The sequence below is a fragment of the Schistocerca piceifrons genome, chromosome X, assembly GCF_021461385.2.
Source record: "Schistocerca piceifrons isolate TAMUIC-IGC-003096 chromosome X, iqSchPice1.1, whole genome shotgun sequence".
Classification (NCBI taxonomy): Eukaryota; Metazoa; Arthropoda; class Insecta; order Orthoptera; family Acrididae; genus Schistocerca; species Schistocerca piceifrons.
Window position 1 is genome coordinate 91,029,579 of NC_060149.1, and position 25,967 is coordinate 91,055,545.

A 25,967-nucleotide genomic window follows, 5' to 3' on the forward strand; every position below is an offset into this window, starting at 1 on the left:
TGAGGGACTATTGAGAACAAACAGCATCATCATCCATGTAATCTATAATTATGAATTGATCCCAGAGGAAATTCGAACTGTCAGCATACATGACCAACGTAAGAGAGGGAGGGACCAATACAGGGGAACCCATATGAGCATACGTTTAGAGTTTGACCAACGAAATGGTAGCTCCCGTGTCTATCTAGAAACGGACGTCCCGATCTGCAATTGTCAGTGTAATAAACAACTTGGTAGCCGACCAGTCGCTCTGAGGAACAATCGCCTGAAGTTCATGCACCATCTCTTGTGAGTATGTGGGATTGGGTTCAGTTGTCCCCAAAGTTTATGACAGACAGTTAGGAGATACCCATCTTTCACACAATGGGTGCAGTGCGCTCAGCAATCTGGAAGCGTGTGCCCTGAAGCAGTCTGCGCATGACTGAAGACCCCACCAGCCACACTGACTTGGTCGGACTAGCTGTTCAGAGGCTATCGACACAGTAGAAATCGGTGACGCTGTTATCTGTAACGATGGCTGCGATAGTCCCCCCCCCCCCCCCCCCATGGTGCGCAACGCGACTTCTGAAGTACTGCTAACCGTGACCAAGCAATGAGGTGCTCATTTCCTGCCTGCATGATTTCGAAAGAGTGCGCAATTTTCAAAATATCGTCGAAGGTAGGGTTGTCCAGCTTCAGTGCAGCAATTCATATTTTGGGACTGGAAGCCAGCTGCACCACTACATTTCGAATCAAGCAGTCCACATATGAGCTTTTGCTAGCTGGGTTCACACGAGTAAAATCACAGTGGCAACTCAAACTTCGCAAATCAGTCATCCAAGAGCGATACGAGTGAACAGATTTCTAGTGATACTGATGAAACTGAAGTCGCGATGCAGCCACATGGGAATGTTGTGAATAATAATTCGAAAGCAATAAGCACATTCACTCAAAAGTGAGTGGAATGGATTCAAGGGAGAAACTAATTTCTTCTGTAAGAAAAATGTCTCCAGGGAAGCCCATGACAGGAAGAGCGACAGTTGGCGATCGTCATCAGAGACCTGAAAGGCGGTTCTAGGCGCTCAGTTAGGAACCACGCGACTGCTACGGTCGCAGGTTCGAATCCTGCCTCGGGCATGGATGTGTGTCATGTCCTTAGGTTAGTTAGGTTTAATTAGTTCTAAGTTCTAGGGGACTGATGACCACAGATGTTAAGTCCCATAGTGCTCAGAGCCATTTGAACCATTTTGAACCTGAAAGGCGGTGAAGTGCTGTGTCAACCACTGTACCACCGCAAATACGTGGGAAGTGATCACCGTCTGTATGGGGAGGGTACCCTGAACCTGCAGTGGATCCTTCAAAAGCTGAATTTCCTAATGGAGTAGTTCAGTTCACTACTGCTATTGCTGTTGCTATTGTTGGAACTTCTGTTTCGATTACCACTGCAGGAACACCTGTTGCTGTTCCACAAGTTGCACAACCTTTACCCCATCATCAATTATAGTGATCGTGATCTGAAAATATCAGGAAAATACTCGAGACCGTGCATAAAGTGGCCATCCAGCCAAGGCCATCAACAGTTAGCCTCTGAGAGGAAGCATGAGGAGAATAGGGAAAGAACGGACAGTGGAGGCTGCATGTCAGAATAACAAGTAAAACAGGAATCGCTGAACGAAAATCTAGGGCACAGAAAATCCAGATACCAAGACAACGATGTGCAGTGACAGCTATACCAGAGCACAGCGAAATCGCAACTGAAGACTGAGCCGCTGCATACTAGCTTTAAAGGGCGGCCGTGGACGCTGATAGGTTGGCATGAATGGCGACAACACTGCCCGCAGATGCAGCATTGCAGCCTAGCGGCTGTAGTCGAGTTCTATGGCTCCTGGTAGGCCTTCAGACTCGCTGGCTCGAGATGCGATATTCACTAACTGGACCCGTTAGGTCGAAGTAAAATCTGTAAAGCCCCTATACCACAGGCCAGAGTGTGCGTTTGAGTCCATTGTAATTACATCCCGTCTCCTTAGTGCTAGAAACACAGAAATTTTCATCCGGTTTAACTAGTCCACTATACTTTCACTGAACTGAAACTAAAGATTTGTTACCACTCATTCTTTACACTTACAAGTTACTTCTAGTAATCACAAGCCTTCACATAGCTAATCGCCTAAATACAATTATGGATCTTCTGCTATTATGCTGCAACTTGCAGACACGTTTAGGATTTTGCCAGTCTCCATCTGTGGTTCCTAAATACATGCAACTGGAAAGACTGCTCCTCTGCTAGATTCAATAATTCAGGAGGAGAGGGAGGAGGAGAAGGAGGAGGGGATTATAGTGTTTAATATCCCATCGACAACGAAGGCATTAAAGGCGGAGCACAAGCTCAGACTAGGGAAGTATGGAGAAGGAAACTGGCAGTGTCCTTTCTAAGAAACCAGCCTAGCATTTGCCTGAAGCGAGAAATCAAGGAAAACCTAAATCAGGATGGCAGGACGTAGGTTTGAACAGTCGTCCACCCCACTCAATTTAAGTAATTCAGTCATCACCGTAGGACTTCTTATGGCGTTTATCTGAATAACAATCAGGTTCTTATTAGATTTCAGTATCTTAACTGTACTTTCGTGCTCAAAAGTATCTGAACGATCTAAATTACTTTCCGCCTGATTGGTACGTAGCCCACATAACGTAACATTCTTGTAGGTCCTCTAATCTCTTCTTTGGTACAGTCGTTTCACCACACAAAGTCAGAATTGTTACCACAAGGAACCACTAGAGAACACAGTTCTGTATGGCAATAACTATAGATTGCGATTATACCTAACGGCTCTTGATGCGTAGGTGCTCTTCCTAACAGCAGCCCTTATGATGGAACCAGTTGTGTCTTTACCTGTGGTTACTCGTACTTTAGGTACTTGGGCTATGCACGGCTCTGTTTAAAAAGAATAGCTCGATGTAGTCACAGGGTCGAGCCCCGCATGTCTCCTTTCATGCAACTAATTCACTGCAAATAATAACCTGTAGTTCTGATCCTACAGTCAAATAGTCTATGAATTGGCTGGAATTAAGAGTTAATAAAATACACAGAAATACAAAGTAAAATTTATATGAATAATTTAGTAGCAAGGGTTTTAGTCTAACGTCTGTAATTGATGTAAATTACAGAGCATTTGTGTTTAATAATGCTTGCTCAGGAAAGGACATCTCAAATAAACGGAATGTGGTCCTATGATATTCAGTTAAAATACAGACAGAAAATACCATGATCAAATGCAGTAAAGTTACGTTGAGAGCGTTAAGAGAATGGTAGCAAAATCTCCTAACTATAGTCATCAAAGATACACGAAAATTAAATCCACATCGTAATCACAGTACACGCAATATTCACCAGCTCAAAATAGTTCAGAATTCAACATGATGATTCACAAATTAACACACACAATACAAAGAGTAGTAACTCATATTCTATTCTCAGTATCGTAATACAAGCAGAAATAGTTAGAATCCTGTTGTAGATCACATTCAGACTTCTCGAAATGTAAATAAAGTCTCTTCAAATGTAAAGTATGGTAGCAGCTGTTCACTGCCCAGAATCAATCACTTAGATGACGTAATTGCGCCCATTACTCTAGACAGGTCTACCTTCTTCCAGAAATCGACATCAAGTGCCCACAAGAGTTCCCCTGAGCTCATCATTCGAGAAGCCCCACGCTGCACTTGACTCCCGTAGGTTCAGCTACTATCTGCTTTTCCATTGGCTGAAGGCCATCCCCACCAAAAATACATCGTCTTTAAGCTGTATAGGCACGATTTTATTCAAGTTGACCACTTTCCAGACTAAACTAATATATTAACAACAATATTTAAATAAAGCCTGGAGCGGCCGTGGTGGCCTGCCCGGCCGTATCATGCTATCATCCTTGGGGCCGCACAGTTTCGCAAACAAATTCACCTTACTTTTGTATTGATCCTAGGCAGCCGATTAGCTCACTTGCATATGCGTAACGTTACATTACGAAAATTAACAGCTCGATACTACAAGTGACAGGGAACCCCTTATTAGAGATGAGAGAGTCCTTAACGCTTTAAACTCAAATTTATTACAATAAGTGACATTTCTAAAATGTTATCACTTATAATAATCGCAGACAACCATATAAATCATTCTGTAATCCTTACACTAAACAAACTTTTTGCAAATAAGATATTATAAAGAATATCTGGACTCCCAAGGTATAATGATAACACGAAATTTTATTGCTAGCTTAAAGGTTTTCCAGCCACCGATTACGCACTGTCACTTGGCTGGTAGGTTTGTATAGCCCGGTTAATGAACTAACCAGATTGAAAACTCGTTATTAGCAAAGTCATGCGCTCTATGTAAACTTCACCATCTGCATTGTGCCACTAGTAATATCACTGTATTCATAATGACACATGGATGTATGGGCAGTTCGAAAGTATCCTGTCACCCTTGTTATCTTGCTCAAAGTGACATTAAAAACGTAAGTAATTCATAAGCAGATAGTTGTACACATGTCTGAACTTCAAATGACATGACGAACTTTCCTAGATGCGTATTAAAATCCAGTTTCTATAAGCAATGCTAACTAAGCAAAGTTTTCGTGCCTGACTGACAGTCGGACGCAGCTGTGATCGTCTTTGCTCACTAGGCATAAACATACATGATATACCTAATTTTTAGTCGGCATTATTTATCAAACCAAATACTGTAATTACATGAAGAATAAGTTTCTACTTGACCAGGATTCCTTATTTTCTTGCCACGAATGGACGTTAAATAAAGGTTTTTTATCAGTAGCCAGATGTGTACATGTCTGAACCAGAAAAAAACGTGAGACTGGAAATTAAACCCCGTACATATGGTCGTTGACTACTCACGATAAGACTATCGAATTCTTTTTCATCAGTAGAGGGTAGTGGCATGTTTGTGTTTCACTGGGAGTAGAAATTGTTGCATATCCTTATTGTTGGCAACATATGAAAACTCGTAAATACTCAAAATTATTTTCCAACAGAAGGTAGATGTTCTCATGCCAGAGCTTTAAGAGATTTGTTGAAAATTCTTGTGCCACACCCAGACAGTCGCCTTACGTGGAGATCTTGACGAGTTTGGAATCCTGAACTGATAACGAATTGATGGGACCGTATCCTCAGGAAGTAATCAACGCTCCCGATAGGGAAGATCTGAATTTGAATCCCAGTCCAGAACAAATATATCTAACATCTCAAATTCAAATAAAAGGTGGAATAAATGGCCTGTATCCTTACATAGCGTTTGGTTCATAAACTAATATAAAATTACAAGTGGAAGAAAGGTTAGTATCGATGAAGTTACTACATGCCACCAGTTGTGCCTCTGTCGTGGTCTAACCTAACCTCTAGTCGGTAATGAAGGGCCGCCATGTTTAATATGAATCTGGAACCATGGTGCAATCCTATTTTCTTCATCTGCTGTAACCAGCAAGCCAAATAAAAATCGTCATTTGAAGTGGTAACAGAACCCAGATCCTACATACACCAACCTAACGTAAAACTACCACCACACCATCAAACACAACAAAGAAGTGTCGCATTACCTTGTCGAAACGCAGATGAGCCACACTGGATTAGAATTCTGACACCCTGACTCCTTGGATTGGACTACAGCCCGTTCAATACATTCATTTCCGTGTTCAATCCAAACGTCGTTAACCCGATGCCTCAGCTACGCAATCTGAACATTTGACTTCATTTTCTAATCACTGAAATAAATGGTCAACTATACGAAGTGCCAACTCTAGAATGCGGAAGTCTCCACAAGAAGTGTTGCATTCCACTTGAGCTACTCTGCTGCACTGCATATTCGTGCTTACTTTTGCATAGTGCAAAAGAAAAGCTCTGTCACTAAACCCAAGTCTTCTGTAATTTTTTAAACTACCCGAGAAAAGTAGGTTGGTGCGTAAGTTCGTAGCGATTTTGTTTGGAGTGTTGGTACATAGGTTGCTACAAGGTCATTTATCAATACTCATTTTTCACTTGAGGTTCTACTATTGTTCTTGCGATGACATCTTGAACGTTGAATATTTGAAGGTAGTGAACAGCGTTGTTTACGAGTTAGAAAAAGGAGCGTTAAATGGAAAAAAGTTTAACGTTCATGACATTTGGTTCTCCGCTGGTTTTATAGAGGGGTGAAGGCAGTGGAGGAAGGCCAAACGTTTGTGACGTCTACAAGGTGAATCAAATCGAAAAATCACGTCATAAAATGGTGCCCTCACTTCATGTACAATCGTCCGGACATGAATTGTTTGCCATATTCAGAAAATCTGACGGCTGTAGCTCTGTAACGTAAGAGGTAAAACGCTTGCCTCGGAGAGAATAATTTAACAAGATAATTCTGTGTCAGTACACGCAGGGAACTATAGCAACATCTGGGGAAACGAATACAATGGTATAGATGGGCAGATGGTGCTTGAATGATGGAAGCTATCCAGATGTTGTATATTTATTATGTTAAACTAAAACGATTCATTAACAGACTTCCTATGTCAACCGGATTATAAATCAGACTTAATTTCTGCAATTGAATGTGGAAGGGGTTTCTTTTAGTAAAATGACGATTAGGGACCCTAGGCGGGTCAGCCAAATGTCGGGGGGTTTTAACAAGAATGCTTTTACTTGTTCACTTTGCCTACTGGATCGGGTCGTTGGCTCTGGCTGAAGGCCTGTTGTGAGACCCAACCTGTTAATTAAAACTGCCCCTTCACTAATTTTGATTAATATTTAATAACTAAATAGTGTTCAGGGAACTGATCACTACCAAACAAACAAGGATAGCATTGAACACATTTATTGAACAACAATCTTCCTAACATCAAACTGAACAATGACATACATTTATAAGTGATAAAATTAAGTTACTAATGGCAATGGCCCTTAAATTCCAAAACTAACTCTTAAGGTCGGATAAAGCATCTGTACTTGTTATTTTCTACACTCTCACCTTTTCAGACGGCATAAAATACGTCAGACAAACCTACTGCAATTACCAAATCCTCAATGAGCGTGGCTGGAAAACTGAGCTCTGGTAATCACAGGCGTGCGTAATGTCGGAATAAATGCCGAAGCTGAGCATCACCTTACCAAATGCAGCGTCGTGGACAGGTCAGCATGCTGCCGATGGCGTCTGCGTCGTCGAGGAGCCTCAATTGTAATAAAAATGAACTTATTTTCGCGAACAGGCTTCCTGTTCGTAAACTCCTATTAGCGGAATCAACCTGTCTGTAACAGTAAAACATGACAGTACCCCCAAATGAATACTAGTTTCAGTTGCAGCTGGCAGACTTATTCAAAGTTCTGCACAGCACACTGAAAGGAATTTACTCCCCTACAGCAGAGCCGAAAGCACGAGGTCCGCTCGCTACAGGAGCTAAGACGCTTCTCCTCGATAACAGCTCCAAAAGCTTCCCTCTGCAAAAATCAGCACCCCCACGCAATTTTTCGAACTGGCCAATCCCGTGGCTCTAGACCAGCACAGTTCGCTCCCCCTATTATTTCCTCGCACGGGAAAAGGTCATTGGACTAGCTTAACCGCGTTTCTTAGAAAGCCCCAGAAAACGTTAAGATCGTACGAAGGCTCCCTTAGGCGCCAGCTCATCTCGACGTAGTGGCGAGGGCGTAACGTCCAGCGCCAACGAGGCGCCGTCCCTCGAAGGCCTGCCTCTGTTGTCCGCGCAATGGGTGCCTACCTGCTCCGGCGGCGCGTCACCCCCAGTGGGACACTTTCGCATGCCGACTCGTAATGGTCGGTTGTAAACTTCTACACCCCTCTGCCCTGCCTTTGAGCAGTGCCGCTCGTCCGCTCCAGCCAAACTCCGTGAAAATATCACCTGAACCCCGACTTCGACTTCATGCAACATACGAATTTCTTGAAGTTAATACGCGTCTTATGCCGTCTGATACTCCCTATATTAATTTCCATAGGCTGATTGCCTGATAATAACCGATATCTAACTCGTCTTTGCAACAATTATTGTATCACAGTAAGGTGCAAAATACTGCTACTTTACAAATGAATTGCTCAAACGTGTGTCAGCTGCATCGACACCTTTGTATCCCACACACTACACGACCCCGTCGTATTGTATAAGGGGCGATCAAAAAGTCTTTGTAGGAGACAGTCACCTCAGACAGTCACCTCATTTCGCAGGCACTGAACATGAGTAACAGACTATCACATCATCACACATCTCATACACCCACCCTCTTCCGTCCACCAACCATCTTCATGAGGATTTCTCATAAATTATGCTCCTACACACATAAAGATAACATGAAGACGTGTTGTCTTCCTGCACTCGAAATTAGCTTGACAGTTCCCTGTGGATCTCCAATGTCTGACTTACGAAACTGTTATATTTCCCAAAACAATTATAACAACATCTTGCGCCCCTCTGGCCTCTAGGACTTCAGGTCTTCTTTCGATGAGGTATAATAATCGACTCCTTGATTTCACGAGCTTATTTTCTTTACGATCTACGCATTTTCGTTAATCAGCGCTGTAGGCACAGTTTTACTGGCGTTAACTCCTAAAGGTATCTGTCTATGAAGCTATGAATATTAGAATATAACACTTTACATCACGAGAAACCCTCGCATCAAAGCAAGGACATGTGACAAACATAGAATCTTATTATTAATGGCTGTACACAAATGGATGCATCCAGATTGCGTGCCCTCAGCTCCTTGCTCGTTTAATTCACTGACATTCTCGCAGCTCGTTCCACTATTAAGAGAAATCACTTTTCAGCTATAAATAACAAACTGTTCAGGGAGAATTCCTCCTCCAACATCTCGTTCCTATAGGCTTGTAGATAAACTTTAACAAAGTAGCTCGGTATTCTCAAAGCACCGGACTACAGCTACTCACACAATAATCCGGATCTTGCATGGATTGACTGTTCCGTCGATTATTGGTAAAATATTTTATATATTATAAATGAAGACACACACAACACTGGTCTAATATTCTACAATACAATATTGTAGAATATTACACCAGCTTTAGTTGTGTTTGAATCACGGTTACCAGGGAACTTATGAATTATTTTCAGCATCATACGTAACGCTAGTAATTATTAGCAGATAATTATGGAATTTTGAAGAAAAACCGTGAAGCGACTTACTCAGTATTTCAACATTTTCATACTTCGTTACAAATGCATCAGAAGCGATGTCTCATAAAACATTTCCTGATATTTTCAGTTAATTCAGTGGAGTCAATAGATGAAACAACAGAAAACCATTCTAGGCTATTCAAGACCATGTATTCGTGGCTTTCTTGTAGTTTCAGCACATTTATCCACTCTATAGTTGGGTAACATGCTCCTACGTAAATTTCTTTGTCGTCACAGTGACGAATCACCGGAAATGGCTGTAGAATTAAACCTACAGTAACTGTTTCCTCTTATCAACTTTTCTGACTAGGTGTTCTTCTTCTATACTGAAAATTAAATGAGCAGCAAAGGTAAACTAGAATATTGCGAGACGCGAAGATGCAGTGCGTCCATCTTCCCAACTCATCATTCAGAAAAAAATGAAAATAAGCGACATTAAAGTCTCTAACAACGAATAGATAACAAAAGCAGAAATAACATTTTATTAACAATTAATGAAGTTTAGCACCTTCTATAATTTAGCTGATGGTTATCAGAAGTTGCTGTTCAGTCTACACAAAAACTGCAGTACTTAGAATTCTTTTATTGAATTTCATCCTTATCCTGACCCTGTCCTGCTGCATTAGAGAACAGGGAAAACCAATTGACTTTACATACAGCACTTTCACGGCGACATTCGGCTGCATGGCAACAGTTAAATTCGCATGAGCAAACCAGCGTGATATCACGGAGATAGTGAGGCGCCGATGCCGGGAACATTGCATCATTGCTGAAGTAGAAGCTAAGGCAGAAGAAATAGCAGATTGTTCACAGACTGAAAAATGAGAGAAATTATTGAAATTTGCGGATAATATTACCTTTTAGCAATCGAAAAATTAAATTTTCACATTGTCACTTATTATATAAGATTTGCTCAGCATATTTAATCAAAAATACGAGAAAATATCCAAAGAATATGGACAGATAATTCAGCTCCAGTCCTGAAAGTAAGTTGACGGTCTCAGACTCGCCAAACAAATTTTGGGATGTTTCCAAGTCTCAGTTTTCCAACAGCAGAAACCTATTTTTGTATGGCTCTCAAAACCTCACTCTAGTGCTGCTACCCAAACTTTATGGACCTCTAGGCTACTGGACACCAACTTGAGGACAGACTTCATTAAACGCACTTAGAGAATACATAATTGAGTTTTACATTGATTCTATCTGCTAATTACAATTATCTGACTATGTATAACACCATAGTAATATCGTAAATCTAAATAAAATATTTTGCGGTTTATGTAATTGTGGTGTTATATTTATATGCGCAGTTATGTAATGAAGACACAATGGCGTCTTAATAATTGTCAAAGATAGAAGCTCTTATGTACAATTTTTGGAATGAAGCATTCCTATGTTAAGGATGGTTTAGCCATAGTTTTATAATTTTAAAACACTGATGGCAGACAGCATCTCGGCTTTTGGTAGTGTTCCTGTAAGAGGTGCATTATGTGAAGTAAAACCAGCGCTTCGCAAGCGAGCTGCAGACAGAAAGAAATCTAAAAAACTGCATTGTACTATTGGACAAGTTCATAGAGTATGAACTAACAGAAAAAGTAAACACCAACGTGTCACTTGCTGTAGGCACGTTAATACTCAATAATTGTTGAGGAATCATATCCGCTGCCATCTTACTGCACCCGATGAAAGTTCCTCATTTTAGCAAAAGGGGATAGTAGTACAGTCTACCAAATTGTATGTTTTTTTATCCTTTTTGAGACAATACAACCATCAGATATAAGTTACCTCGTTTCAAAAACGGCAGATAAAACTGGCTCAGTTCATTTCACATTTGAGACAATACAACTGATTTGACATCCGCTGTAATACGGCCTTAAGCCATGCTCGCAGGGGGCGTGAAATGCTGGTGTGAGGCATACTGTCGTGGAACACTACCCCTGTGAACGAAGGGCAGTGAGCTTCACCCTGGCCGGCCTGGGTGGCCGAGCGGTTCTAGGCGCTAAAGTCTGAAACCGCGCCACTGCTGCGGTCGCAGGTTCGAATTCTGCCTCGGGCATGGATGCATGTGATGTCCTTAGGATAGTTAGGTTTAAGTAATTCTAAATTTTGTGGGACTGATGACCCTAGAAGTTAAGTCCCATAGTGCTCAGAGCCATTTGAGCCCATTTCAGCTTCACCCTGACGTCACAAGCAGCCATTATAACATCTAGTACTATGAACAACAAGATGACAGCTAGTACCACTAAAAGTCTTGTGATCGAGTTGCAAGACACTGAAACATTACAATATCTGGTCAAAACACGTTCCTATAGCATTAACTCATCTCACTCTGTTTCTACACAGGTTGCCGAATGTGGTGGATATTGCTCTCTCCGACTTCTGGGTAAAATTGCTAAAACTGACCTCACTATCAACTGCGGTGTGTATTACAGTACATCGCTCCATATCAGTGGCGTCTTACCAATCCCGACTGACCACTGGGTATGCTGTTGACTACCGCATAATGATTGACTGACACCACTCCACTGAGATGGAGGGAACCTTGATGAAACACTGGATGTCTGCTGCTTGTCGCTGTGGAACATGGGATTAATTGTAGAGGTCATCAACTTAATACAGTTGTTTGGAAGCGTTCCTCATTGTTACAGCCTCTTCCTATTTCCTATCCTGTGATACCCTACACATGTTTTTATTTTTTTTCCCCAATAAGATAAAGAGTACCTCTTTTTATTTGGGCTACCTTACGCTCGTTGTGAACAGTACCTTCCGGCGATGGTCAACACCGGAACAGTAATCATGTACATGACTGCAAAATGAAGGATCAATGCTTTTCGAAATGCAGCACCGAGACATCCTCTACCCTTTCGATGGGAAGATGAGATTAACTGTACAGATAATCAATCACCTTCGAATAGTTGCTGGAAGCGCTCTACAATACCGCAAACTCTTCCAGTTTCCATATGCTGCGATGTCTTCCACATTTTTGTCAATGAGAAACATCGCATCTCCGTTTTATTTCTATCAGCCTGTAGCTGAATATTTTATGCTATGCGATGTTCACTTTTCTGTGAGGGCCAGAGGATCTAAACGTGTTAACGTCAGTTTAGCAGCAGCTGACACGGGTCTCTAAGTCATGGTAGAAAAAGCAAAGTGTGTGGCGATGTACAGTGATTGGGTGTGTTACAACCGAAAAAAACACAATGTATTAAACTGCTTATGAAGGAGCAATACAGGAACCCTATCACGTGACTGATAGTCGGTTGGATATGGTCATCCTACAGTATAGGTGATGAACTTTACATTGGTTTGTGGAAGCGACTTTGATCACGAACCACCTGCTCCAATAATGAACGAATACCTGTATATTTAATACGATCACCACATATGTTTGGGTGATAGACATGAATGCACCCTGAGAGACACAGATCTCCTTCAGACTACCTGTATGTACACTACTGGCAATTAAAATTACTACATCAAGAAGAAATGCAGATGATAAAAGGGTATTCATTGGACAAATATATTATACTAGAACTGACATGTGATTACATTTTCACGCAATTTGGGTACATAGATCCTGAGAAATCAGTACCCAGAACAACCACCTCTGGCCGTAATAACGGCCTTGATTCGCCTGGGCATTGAGTCAAACATAGCTTGGATGGCGTGTACAGGTACAGCTGCCCATGCAGCTTCAACACGATACCACAGTTCATCAGGAGTAGTGACTGGCGTATTGTGACGAGCCAGTTGCTCGGCCACCATTGACCAGATGTTTTCAGTTGGTGAGAGATCTGGAGAATGTGCTGGTCAGGGCAGCAGTCGAACATTTTCTGTATCCAGAAAGGCCCGTACAGGACCTGCAGCATGCGGGCGTGTATTATCCTGCTGAAATGTAGGGTTTCGCAGGAATCGAATGAAGGGTAGAGCCATGGGTCGTAACACATCTGAAATGTAACGTCCACTGTTCAAAGTGCCGTCAATGCGAACAAGAGGTGACCGAAAGGTGTAACAAATGGCACCCCATATCATCACGCTGGGTGGTACGCCAGAATGGCGATGACGAATACACGTTTCCAATGTGCATTCACTGCGATGTCGGCAAACACGGATGCGACCATCATGATGCTGTAAACAGAACCTGGATTCATCCGAAAAAATGACGTTTTGCCATTCGTGCACCCAGCTACGTCGTTGAGTAACACCATCGCAGGCGCTCCTGTCTGTGATGCAGCGTCAAGGGTAACCGCAGCCATTGTCTCCGAGCTGATAGTCCATGCTGCTGCAAACGTCGTCGAATTGTTCGTGCAGATGGTTGTTGTCTTGCAAACGTCCCCATCTGTTGACTCGGGGATCGAGACGTGGCTGCACGATCCGTTACAGCCATGCAGATAAGATGCCTGTCATCTCGACTGCTAGTGATACGAGGCCGTTGGGATCCAGCACATCGTTCCGTATCACCCTCCTGAACCCACAGATTCCATATTCTGCTAACAGTCATTGGATCTCGACCAACGCGAGCAGCAATGTCGCGATACGATAAACCGCAATCGCAATAGGCTACAATCCGACCTTTATCAAAGTCGGAAACGTGATGGTACGCATGTCTCCTCCGTACACGAGGCATCACAACAACGTTTAACCAGGCAATGCCGATCAACTGCTGTTTGTGTATGAGAAATCGGTTGGAAACTTTCCTCATGACAGCACTTTGCAGGTGTCGTCACTGGCGCCAACCGTGTGTGAATGCTCTGGAAAGCTAATCGTTAGCATATCACAGCATCTTCTTCCTGTCGGTTAAATTTCGTGTCTGTTGCACGTCATCTTCGGCGTGTAACAATTTTAATGGCCAGTAGTGTATGAAGGCCGCGAATGTTTTTTTCCCCCATTTTTAATAGATGCTTTATTATAGGAGTCGAGTTGATGTTAAATAGTCCAGCGAAGGGCTGGGCAACATGTGCAGCTGAAAACAGATGACATCATCCGTGGGCGAAGGGTGGGCGTGGTCGGGGGTGGCGGTGGGCGGATGTGATTAATTGATCAATTTAATTAATTTGCATATCAATTTGATATCAAAAGTATGCCGACGTCGCCATCTGCCTACTACTATCGTGAGTGCCCTCTAGCTATTACTTATTTCCTTTTCGCAGAGACAGCAACACATATTTGCTTGAGGGTAGTTCAGGGCACGAGGGACCATCTAGATTACACAGTGTGTATCTTATGGGCTACAGGCCACCTCTCTCATATTGCTTCTAAATTCGTTAGACTGTAGTGATTCTACCAGCACCAGATATTAGTCAACAACAAAACCTAAATACACACTTCGCAGAGACAGCCACACATATTTGCTTGAGGGTAGTCCAGGGCACGAGGGACCATCTAGATTACGCAGTGTGTATCTTATGGGCTACAGGCCACCTCTCTCATATTGCCTCTAAATTCGTTAGACTGTAGTGATTCTACCAGCACCAGATATTAGTCAACAACAAAACCTAAATACACACATTAAGAAAAGTTTTGCATCTCCTGGATTCTGTAGTTCCGGACCCTGTAAAGAAAATTGGAATAGAGATCAACATAAACATCATTTCCGTCCTTTTTATTGCTCATGAAAACCACACATTGCATGTTGTACCACCATACAGCGAGACCTTCAGAGATGGTGGTCCAGATTGCTGTACACACCTATACCAATAATACCTAGCAGCACATCCTCTTGCATTGATGCATGCCTGTATTCGTCGTGGAATACTATCCACAAGTTCATCGAGGCACTGTTGTTCCAGATTGTCCCACTCCTCAACGGCGATTCGGCGTGGATCCCTCAGAGTTGTTGGTGGGTCACGTTATCCATAAACAGCCCTTTTCAATCTATCCCAGGCATGTTCGATAGGGTTCATGTCTAGAGAACAAGCCGGCCACTCTAGTCGAGCAATGTCGTTATCCTGAAGGAAGGCATTCACTAGATGCGCACAATTGTGGCGCGAATTGTCGTCCTTGAAGACGAATGCCTCGCCAATACGCTACCGATATGGTTGCACTATCGGTCGGAGGTTGGCAGTCACGTATCGTACAGCCGTTACGGCGCCTTCCATGGCTACCAGCAGCGTACGTCGGCCCCACATAATGCCACCCCAAAACAGCAGGGAACCTCCACCTTGCTGCACTCGCTGGACAGTGTGTCTAAGGCATTCAGCCTGACCGGATTGCCTCCAAACACGTCTCCGACGGTTGTCTGGTTAAAGGCATATGTGACACACGTTGTTGAAGAGAAAGTGATGCCAATCCTGAGTGCTCCACTCGGCGTATTGTTGGGCTCATCTGTACCGCGCTGCATGGTGTCGTGATTGCAAAAATGGACCTCGCCATGGATGTCGGGAGTCAAGTTGCGCAGCCTATTGCACATAGTTTGAGTCGTAACACGACGTTCTGTGGCTGCACGAAAAGCATTATTCAACACGATGGCGTTGGTTGTAGGGTTCCTCCGAGCCATAATCCGTAGGTAGCGGTCATCCACTGCCTTTGGGCGGCTTGAGCGAGGATATCATCGACAGGCCCTGTCTCTCTGTATCTCCTCCATGTCCGAGCAACATCGCTTTGGTTCACTCCGAGACGCCTGGACACTTCCCTTGTTGAGAGCCCTTTCCTGACACAAAGTAACAATGCGGACGCGATCGAACCGCGGTATTGACCGTCTAGGTATAGTTGAACTACAGACAACACAAGCCGTGTACCTCCTTCCTGGTGGAATGACTGGAACTGATCGGCTGTCGGGCCCCCTCCGTCTTATAGGCGCTGCTCCTGCATTGTTGTTTGCATCTTTTGGCGGGTTTAGTGACGTCTCTGAATAGTCAAAGGGACTGTGTCTGTGATACAATATCCACAGTTAACGTCTGTCTTCAGGAGTTCTGGAAACTGGGGCGATGCAAAACTTGTTTTTTATGTGTGTACTAACAGAGAATGCCATATAACATTATCAATTTATCACGACAGATCAGTGCGCCTGTGAAATATACATGCAATAGCCCTCTGGGTCCTGCGTGGGAGCAGTACAACGTTAGCTACTAGCCTCACGCAAAATTTACTTTGCTAATAACAAAAAACTGGCAAATATTTGTCAGATTTCTTACGTCCAGTTGATGACTGCTGCTGCTGCTAGAGATAGTTCAAACTGGACGTACGTACAGACGGTAAATGGCGCCGTTGACGCAATCGAACTATAAACATTAAAACTGCTCAAAGGGAAGCCTTTGACGCCAGTGGCAGACATGATGGCGTCGACGTGCAGGTGCGGGAGTGCACGGGGTCTGTGGGCACAGCAGGTGGCCCTCGTAGGGCAGTACGCGATGTCAAACTGCCAGGAGCGATGATGTTCTAGAATTGGTGCATGTGTCTGGATGCCATGATGCCAGAATTCTGAGACACCTAATCCCAAAAAGTATGATGTAGTGCGTGTTGTTTGTATCCCACTAACCCTTTATTGGCATTCGCCATCTCGATAAACGGTATTACGTCTGCATTGAGGCGTGCCGTATAGTGTTCCTTGTTCGTGGACAATTTCTGCATGTACTGTGCGTCCTCCAACCTTGCAATGATTATTCAGCAATTGCATTTGACGATCAGATGGTGGGAGGAATAAGCAAACACCACAGGTTTCAAATTCTTTTTACAGAAATCTATTTGTATTGATTTGAATTGGGCCCACAATTTTTAATTTACCTATTTTAAAAATGGATAATACCGCTATTACTTTTAAGGGAAAGGTGGAATAACTGGGCCTTACTTTTGATGAGAGGCTGCCGTGGCTGTTACACCTTAAGGAACTGAAATAAAGATGCTTCAAAGCATTCAATATTCTCAAATGCGACAGTCGTAGGCTTTGGAGGGGGGGGGGGGGAGGGGAGTGGGGAGGCTATAGCGCACGTCTGCACCAATTTCATAAGCTCTTTGTGCCACCTCGGCTTGAACATGGGTGCCGGGTATAAAGGGTAATTTTTCCACCATTTAAAAACTCTAGGGATTAATCAATGAGAGTATACGGAACAAAAATGGTCTAATGAACTGATGTCTCGAAATGCATAGTTTCCATGCAAGAGACTATTTATTCAGTAAACCTTCACGCAGAGACTTCAGTTTAATATGTGCTGTACTATGCAGCCACAGTTACAGTATGCATGGTTTCCTCCAAGAGGGTTGCACTGTTCCTCATAGGTCATGTCCTAGCGCCCTCTCGTGGCACAGTAGTTGGTAATGTTGTGTGCGATTCACTTATCTTGCTGAATTTCTTTCTAAATGATGAGTTACCCCATAAAATCACTCCACACAACATTACTGACTGGAAATATGCAAAATATGTCAGTAGACTGATACGTTTGTTTCTAAGGTTAGCAATTATACGAAAAATAAAAGTATTTGAACTTAATTCTTTGAGAAGCTCAGTTATATAATTCTTTCAATTCAAGTTTTCATCAGTATGTACAACCAAAAACTCATAGCATTCTACCCTATTTCTAACTCCTGCTCATGTGCTACATCAGTCATTGGTATGACTCTATTTGCTGTACCGAACTGTGTTTTTTATCCAAAATTTAGGAAGAGTCCATTTTCAGAAAACCACTTAGTAAATAGTATTTTCAAAAGAATTATTAACTTTTCTGCTGCTTTCTTTCTAATGAGATTTATTATAACACAAGTATCGTCTGCAAAAAGTACCTGTTTTGTTATTTGAATTTTATGCGGAAGGTCTTTAACTTATATAAGGAGTAGGAGTGGACCCAAAATTGAGCCCTGTGGGACTCCTTTTTTTTATTTCACTACAGCCACTAAAATTTGGTACTTTTCCGACATAGTCTGATTTATTAAGCACAACCTTTTGCTTTCTATTTATCAAGTATGATTCAAACCAGCTGTATGTAAAGCAATCAGTCCCACAAAATGTGAGTTTTTCTAAGAGAGTATCATGGTCTACCAAGTCAAGACCTTGGAGAGATCGCAAAAAATATCAACTGGTGATATATTATTATTTAAGGCTTGTACTATTTTATGAGTGACTGTGTAAGTAGCGTTCTCAGTTGAGCAACTTTCCTGGAATCCAAACTGTGACCACTAAATAAATTGTTTCCACCTAAGTGTGAGACTACTCTTGAGTATATTACTTTTTCAAATAGGTTGGAAAAAATGTCGGTAAGGAAACTGGATGATAACTATTTAAGTCTACCTTGTCCTCTTTCGTACCGAGCGAGGTGGCGCAGTGGTCAGCACACTGGACTCGCATTCGGGAGGACGACGGTTCAATCCCGTGTCCGGCCATCCTGACGTAGGTTTTCCGTAATTTCCCTAAATCGCTCCAGGCAAATGCCGGGATGGTTCCTTTTAAAGGGCACGGCCGACTTCCTTCCCTGTCCTTCCCTAATCCGATGAGACCGATGACCTCGCTGTTTGGTCTCTTCCTCCGAAACAATCCAATCCAATCCTTGTCCTCTTTCTTATGAAGTGTTTCAATAATTGCATATTCTAAACTGTCTGGAAAAATTCCCTGTGCAAGTGATGCATTGCCCATATCACAAAGGACATTACTTATTAAGTTGGAACTACTTTCCAAAATTTTGTTTGACATTTCATCAAGTCAAGTTACAATTCTATTAATTTCAGTAAAGGATGTTAGTACTACATCTAGTGCCTAAAAGTTTTGTGGAACGACATTTTTAATATATTCTCTTCCTACTTCAACTGACCCATTTAATCCTATATTTGCTGCTCCCTTCAGACAGTGATTGTTAGAAGTACTAGCAACTTGTGAATTATCAGTCACAACATTATCGTTTTGTTTAACTGTCATAAGATATTGTACATTGACTGACTGTCCTGTCTCCTGTGTGACGATTTCCCATATAGTTTTAATCTTATTACTTGCATTATAGTGCCGATAACACAGATGTGAAATATATTGTTATCCTTAACACATTTCTCGTGCTCTTTGAAAGTTGTTTTCCATTAGAACGTTCTAAATGGGATACTATCAGTAAAGGCAGCCTAAATGGCTAACTAGTGGAATAAGGGTATAATGTAGAAAAAACAGGAATTATATCAACATGTTAGAAGTAGTCACAATCAAGCTACAGTTGCCCATTACAAACAGTATTGTAAGGTACTTAAAAATGTTAATAGAAAGGTGGTATGCAAATAGAATAGCTAATTCACAGGATAAAATTAAAACCATATGGTCAGTCGTGAAGGAAGTGTCTGGTCAGCAGCATAAGGTCGACGATGCAAAGTCAGTTCACAGTAAAAATATTTATGTTATTGATAAATCATATATATATATATATATATATATATATATATATATATATATATATATATATATATATACAGTATTTAACAATCATTTTCTGACCATTGCTGGCGAATTAAATAAAAATTTAGTTTCTACAGGGAATCATACAACTGTCTTGGAAAATGCCTCTCCGAGACTGATGTCTGAAATACTCCTCTGTGATACTGACAAGAGGGAGATTGAGTCAATAACTAAATCACTGAAGACTAAGGACTCTCATGGATATGTTGGAGTGCCTAGCAGAATATTAAAGTACTGTGCTGCACATGTTAACCCTGTACTTAGCCATATCTGTAATTTTTCGTTTAGAAATGGTCAGTTTCCTGAACGATAGAAGTATTCAGTAGTAAAGCCACTTTGTAAAAAGGGGGAAAGGGATGATGTAGACAATGTTAGACCTATTTCTATGCCATCAGTGTTTGCTAAAGTTACTGAAAAGGCTGTGTATGTAAGGATAATTCATTATTTTATATCACACGATTTGCTATCAAATGCACAGTTCAGATTTAGAAGTCGTTTAACAACTGAAAATGCTATATTCTCTTTTCTCGGTAAGGTGCTGGATGGGTTAAACAAAAGGATTCGAACGCTAGGCATATTTTTTGATTTAACTAAGGCGCTTGATAGTGTTGATCACAAAATATTCCTCCAGACGCTGGACCATTACAGAATATGGGGAGTAGCTCACAAATGGTTAACCTTTTACCTTAACAACAGACAGCAAAAGGTCATTATTCACAGTGTTGAGAATGGCTGTGATATGGGGTCTGAGTGGGGTATGGTCAAATGCGGGGTGCCCCAGGGATCAGTGTTGGGGCCACTTCTGTTCCTTATTTATATAAATTATATGCCGTCAAGTATTACAGGTAACTCTAAAATATTTCTGTTTGCTGATTACATTGGCTTGGTAGTAAAGGATGCAGTGTGCAACACTGGCTCGGTTTCAGACAGTGCAGTTCATGACATAAGTTCATGGGTTGTAGAAAATAAACTGACATTAAATCACAGTAAGGCTCAGTTCTTATAGTTTCTGACACACAAAACCCGGCGTTTTAATTTCACAGAATTGGCATATGATTAGTGAAACTGAACAGTTCAAACTTCTAGGTGTTCAGATAGATAGTAAACTGTCATGGAAATCCCACATTCAGGATCTTTTTCAAAGACTTAATACTGCCATTTTTACTATTCGAACGGTGTCTGAAGCCACCGATCGTTCGACATGAAAATTAGCCTACTTTGCTTATTTTCATTCGCTTATGTCGTCTGGTATTATATTTTGCGGTAACTCTTCCCATTCTAAAAGGATATTTTGGCTCAGAAACTGGCGGTTCGGGCAATAAGTGGTGTAAATTCACGAACCTCTAGTCGACCCATGATCACTAGTCTAGGTATTTTGACATTGGCCTCTCAATATATACATTCTTTACTGTCGTTTCTTGTTAATAATATCAGCTTATTCCCAAGCATAAGCAGCTTTCACTCAGTTAATACTCGGCAGAAATCAAACCTTCATTTGGATCAGACTTCTTTAACTCTTGTGCAGAAAGATGTGTATTATACTGCTGCATCCATTTTCAATAAGCTACCAAAAGAATTCAAAAATCTTAGTAGTAATCCACGCGCATTCAAATGTAAACTGAAGAGTTTCCTAATGGTCACTCTTTCTATTCTGTCGACGAGTTCTTTGAAAAATTAAGCTGATTCTTATGCGATATTGTTGACTTAGTTTACTAAAACTTATGGCTTGACTTTTTTTGGTTTCATAAACATTTAATTTTTATCTGTTATAACTTTTATGTTGTAATTTGATGTACTGACACATTCCGTGACCTAGGAGATTTGCTCCTCAATTTGGTCCTACAGAAATTGACGTGTACGTAAATAAATAAATAAATAAATAAAAGTATTTCTGTCCGGACACGCATACTTCTAGACATTTCAATCACTTTCCTTAAAGTACTGCAGTATTTTATGTAGTATGCAAGTAATGCCAGATCTTAACTTACTCTAGCCTTTACATAAATTTCCTCTTCCTCTTACATAAGATTCTTATTCGCCAAGTTACGTACAGCCTACTTTATTTTAACGGTTCTTTTGGATAACTTTTTAGGAAAGCAACTTTCAGATATTGACACAAATTTGCTATGGAATAAACTGAATTTGGCTTTAACATCTCTTTCTACATATATCGCATCTTGTGCCACCCGTTTTAGCTTGCTCTTAAAACAGCGTATCCTGCTCTAATTTATAAGCCTCACTGCTTTGTACGAACCTACCTCTGTGTTGTAAGGCGCCATACTGTTTATGCCCATTAATTGTGCATCATGAAAAGATAGTCCAATAGCAGTTGGGTACACAATAATACTTTCAGTCTGAGCACTCTATAAAAGACATTATCAGTGTCCTACTACTTGTATATTGCTGCACACGAGTTGGAAAGTTTACTGCTTAAATTAAATTTAAAGATTCAAATAATAATTCTAGTTCATTTTTCCCGTCCTTATCTTTTAAGAAATCTACATTGAAACCTTCATTAGCTAGTAACTGTTTCTTCTTGTCTGACAGGTAGCTCAATTACGTACCTAGATTTCTTGTAAATATCTTAAAGTTTCCTAGGAGCACAGAACACCTATCCCTTCAAAATTTTTAGCCTTTTAGGCTTACAAAAGCCTCATCTGTCCTGATGAAACGATTTAATTTCATTTTTCTGGCTACTGTTACACGTATTATGGTCTCGCACAGCACTAATTTCTTTCAATACTCTATGTCTGTGACCTAACTCTAAGCTAAAAAATGAACCTCTGTGATCCAAGTAATCACAGGGATTTTGTCTCGTGTACTTGTCACCTTACTTACACTTTCTGCTATATGCTCAGCTAATCTTTCCTTCTCCTCCTATTCAGGAGCAGGTCATGATTACTGTACCCCATCTCCCAGTCACTGCAACAGGCCCAGCACAGATATGAAACTTTGTTTCATCCAAATGCAACTCGCTCAGCTCTTTGTTCAAATGTCTGACAGCCGTGTCAGCCCAGGACTGGTCATGTCGCTGCAAAAATTCGACAAACTCCCAACGAGCGTGTGATGTTGCTGCTCCTATTTTCTCCTATGCTATATTCTAAGTTGTTTGCCAGGTTGTTTCCTGCTCCTCCTACAATAAGCACTTCATCCTCGCCATCAAAATCTGTACACAAGGCGTATATGTTCTTTGACACCTGGCTAAGTTTGGCGCTAGGTTTCAGGATGCTTGTGGAGTAGGAGATTCGCCTGTCTGCTGAAGAGACGCAAGTTCCGATTTAAATATAATGGGTACAGGAGGCATTGTACCATACGTTATATTTTTAAAACTGAATTTTACGATATTTTAAATCGACACCCGGATTTTATTTGTGTTTACACTGATGTTTCTAAGCAGTCGAACTTTCTCGGCTGCTCTGTCGTGTTCACCGAGTTTGTCCATGTGATAGGGCTCCCAGGACAGTTTCCAGTTTATTATGCGGAATGGTTTGCTATCCTGAGGGCACAGGAGCAGATGAATGGCATCCTGGCAACAAATTCCTCATTTGCTCAGATTCCCAAAGGGTCAGATGTAGCCAGTGGATAGCATGGTGCAAGATGTACAGAAGGACCTCCTCTTACAAAGGCAGGAAAAGGAAATAGTTTTCTGCTGGGTGGCAGGGCAGATAGGGAGTCGGGAAAATGAACTCGCTGATGAAGCTGCCAAGGGCGCCTGCTCTCTTCCACCTCCTTCTCGTTGTTCAGTCCTTCTACAGGCTGTTACCACATACACTACCTGGGAGCCTATATGCTGGTGAGAGGCTCAGTGGATGACAGTGTGGAGCAATAATCTGTGGTCAGTGAAACCTTCAGTGCGACCATGGCTTACCTTCTTTCGACCATGACGAGCTGAAGTAGCACATTGACCATGGACACATTTCTCTTACGTGTCAAGCAGCCACCAAATATTCAACGGTGTGGAACACAGCAGTCAGTATGACATATTTTAAATGAGTCTGTTTTATATGACCACTTCAGGGCAGGTCCTGCAACCATTTAAATTAATGGTGGGGCGAGTGTGATTCATGTTATACGGCTTCGTGTGATGTCAGGACGCCTTCTCAAAATATTAGGTGTGAGATTTTAGTGTATCAGAGTGTGGCTTGGTCACCCATTATTTCGAAGTAGTCATCTAAACACAGTAGTCTGGCTCCTTCAAAAGGCATGTGTGCTGGTATTTTATCCTAGATTTTTATCTAGTTGTTCTGCCGTGTTCTATCTGAATTCTACGGATGGTCTAATATAAATCTTCCGAAGTCAGTCTTGTATTTTAAATGCTTGTTTGTTGCTTTACCTTGATTTTCAAATTTGTTATTTTAAACTGATTTTCACCATTCTTCTCTCTATTTATTTCGTTCAAGGGTGCTGACGACCTCTCCGTTCAGCGTTCTAAAAAAACGACTCATCTCACCACTTATTCCAGTGACTGTCATCATTTTATTTCCTGCTCAAATTGATGCAACCAGGTTTCGTCACCTGTAACAGTGCACGATATAAAGGCCTCTCCATGGGCTTCAAACTGCTCCAACTGATCAGATGAAATGGCATTTATTTGAATCTTGTGGTCTGTTGAAAGCATTCGTGTAACCTATCTTTAACACATCTTTGAATATCCAGGCGTCCCATTCATTGCACACACACTGCCAATGCTCACCAATAGTTGCAGAGATAATTGTCAAACGATGACGCAGCGGTCTGCGCGAATAACGGCATCCATGCTATTGACCATGCCGGGAGCAGTGGCTGTGACAGGACGCACCGAATGGGGCCGGTCATGGAGCTCAGTTTTTGCTCTTCCTATCGCTTTTTCTCTCTTTACCATCACCCAGCAGAACTTCTATCAACTGTATCATTACCGTACACTGCATACGAACGTTTACATATCTTCTTCAAGGTTTCTTTTTCTGCTACTAAGAAGTCAATTACACCTTGTTGCTTGTAAAAGTGTATTGTGTACAATGGTGTACCTTAGGTATGTGGCGCCCCTGGCAAGAATTTAAAATGGCGCTCTCTAAAGAAACCCCCAGGAAGCAAAGAATGCACCCCCTTATCAATACAGAGAGATTGATATTTTCCCTTGTCCCAAGAAAACGTGAAGGCGTTTCTTGGCAAATATATGTGTGCAGTATTGTTAATTTACAGAAATTTAAGACAGAACGAAACTAATTTACATCCCAGAATCAAAGGTGTTCTGAAGGATTAAGAAACAGAAACTTACATTTAAATACGAAAACTCGTTACATTTCACAAAGTCTATTTCAAAATACATTGAGCTGCTAGGAATACCTATATCAAATTTAACGCAACGCTGTTATTAAGCTCAGTTAATCTACTTTAATGCTACTTTCCTGGCCATAATTTTCTAAAATTATCTATTAATTCCTTTAAGTTAAGTTTCGCTACCTCTTCATGTTCAATCGATAAAATGGCTAAGTTTGACAAACGTTCCTGTCCCATGGATGACCTTAAATAATTCTTGATGAGCTTTATTTTACTGAAGCTTCGCTCACAAGAGGCCACCGTAACAGGAAGTGTTAAGTAAATTCTAAGAGCTATTTGGATATTCGGATATATATCTTCTAAAGAAAGCTCTTGGATCTTTTTAAGAATGTCAAGTGGTGTTGCTTTTTCAACATCGTTAATGAGTTCTTTAGCTTGCATTCGAAAAATTTCCAACTCTTGCGACACCTCAACTACACTAAATCATGTGAATATTTAATCCCAAAATCTGCAGAATGTTTAAGAACATCAATTGGCTCTTTTTTTAGGGCTTCTCCCGTTAGAACTTCAGAAGAAATTTTTGCGAACTGCTTTCAGTTTCGTTACTGTCATTAGACGTTTGATTTTCTTTCTGTGTTAGTATTTTGTTATATTCTCATTTGTTGTTGATTAATACTTTCAATAATAGTAGTTACTTCCCTTGTAGAGCAAGTTTGTGATAATTGTAGTCAGTTTTTAACATCTTCTTATTGTAGTAGCGGAACTTAGATAAAGTTGTTTTCTTGTTTCAATAATTGTAAAATTTTACCATGAGTGAGAAGTGTGGGCTTTGCCGTAGGTTTGTGAGTAGTGGATTGCGGTGTGAGACTTGTTCGAAGTATTTTCACTGGGGGGAATGCAGTGGGGAAGCCAGTGGGCATTCTGGTGAGATCCTCTCCTGGAACTGCAGGTTATGTAGCAAGAGTAAGTTGATAGAGGAGCAGGAGCGTAAGATCTGTGCCCTTCAGGTGCAGTTGAAAAACGCACAGGAGGAGCTAGATAGGATGAGGAGGGAGAAGGGGGTTGGGGAATGGGAGCTGGCTGTTGGCAAGAGATCTGCTAGGAGAAGGAGATTTTCAGATAGTTTTACTATTGGTGTTTGTAATAGATATGACCAACTGTCAGAGTCTAGTGGAGAGGAATCTCTAGTAGCT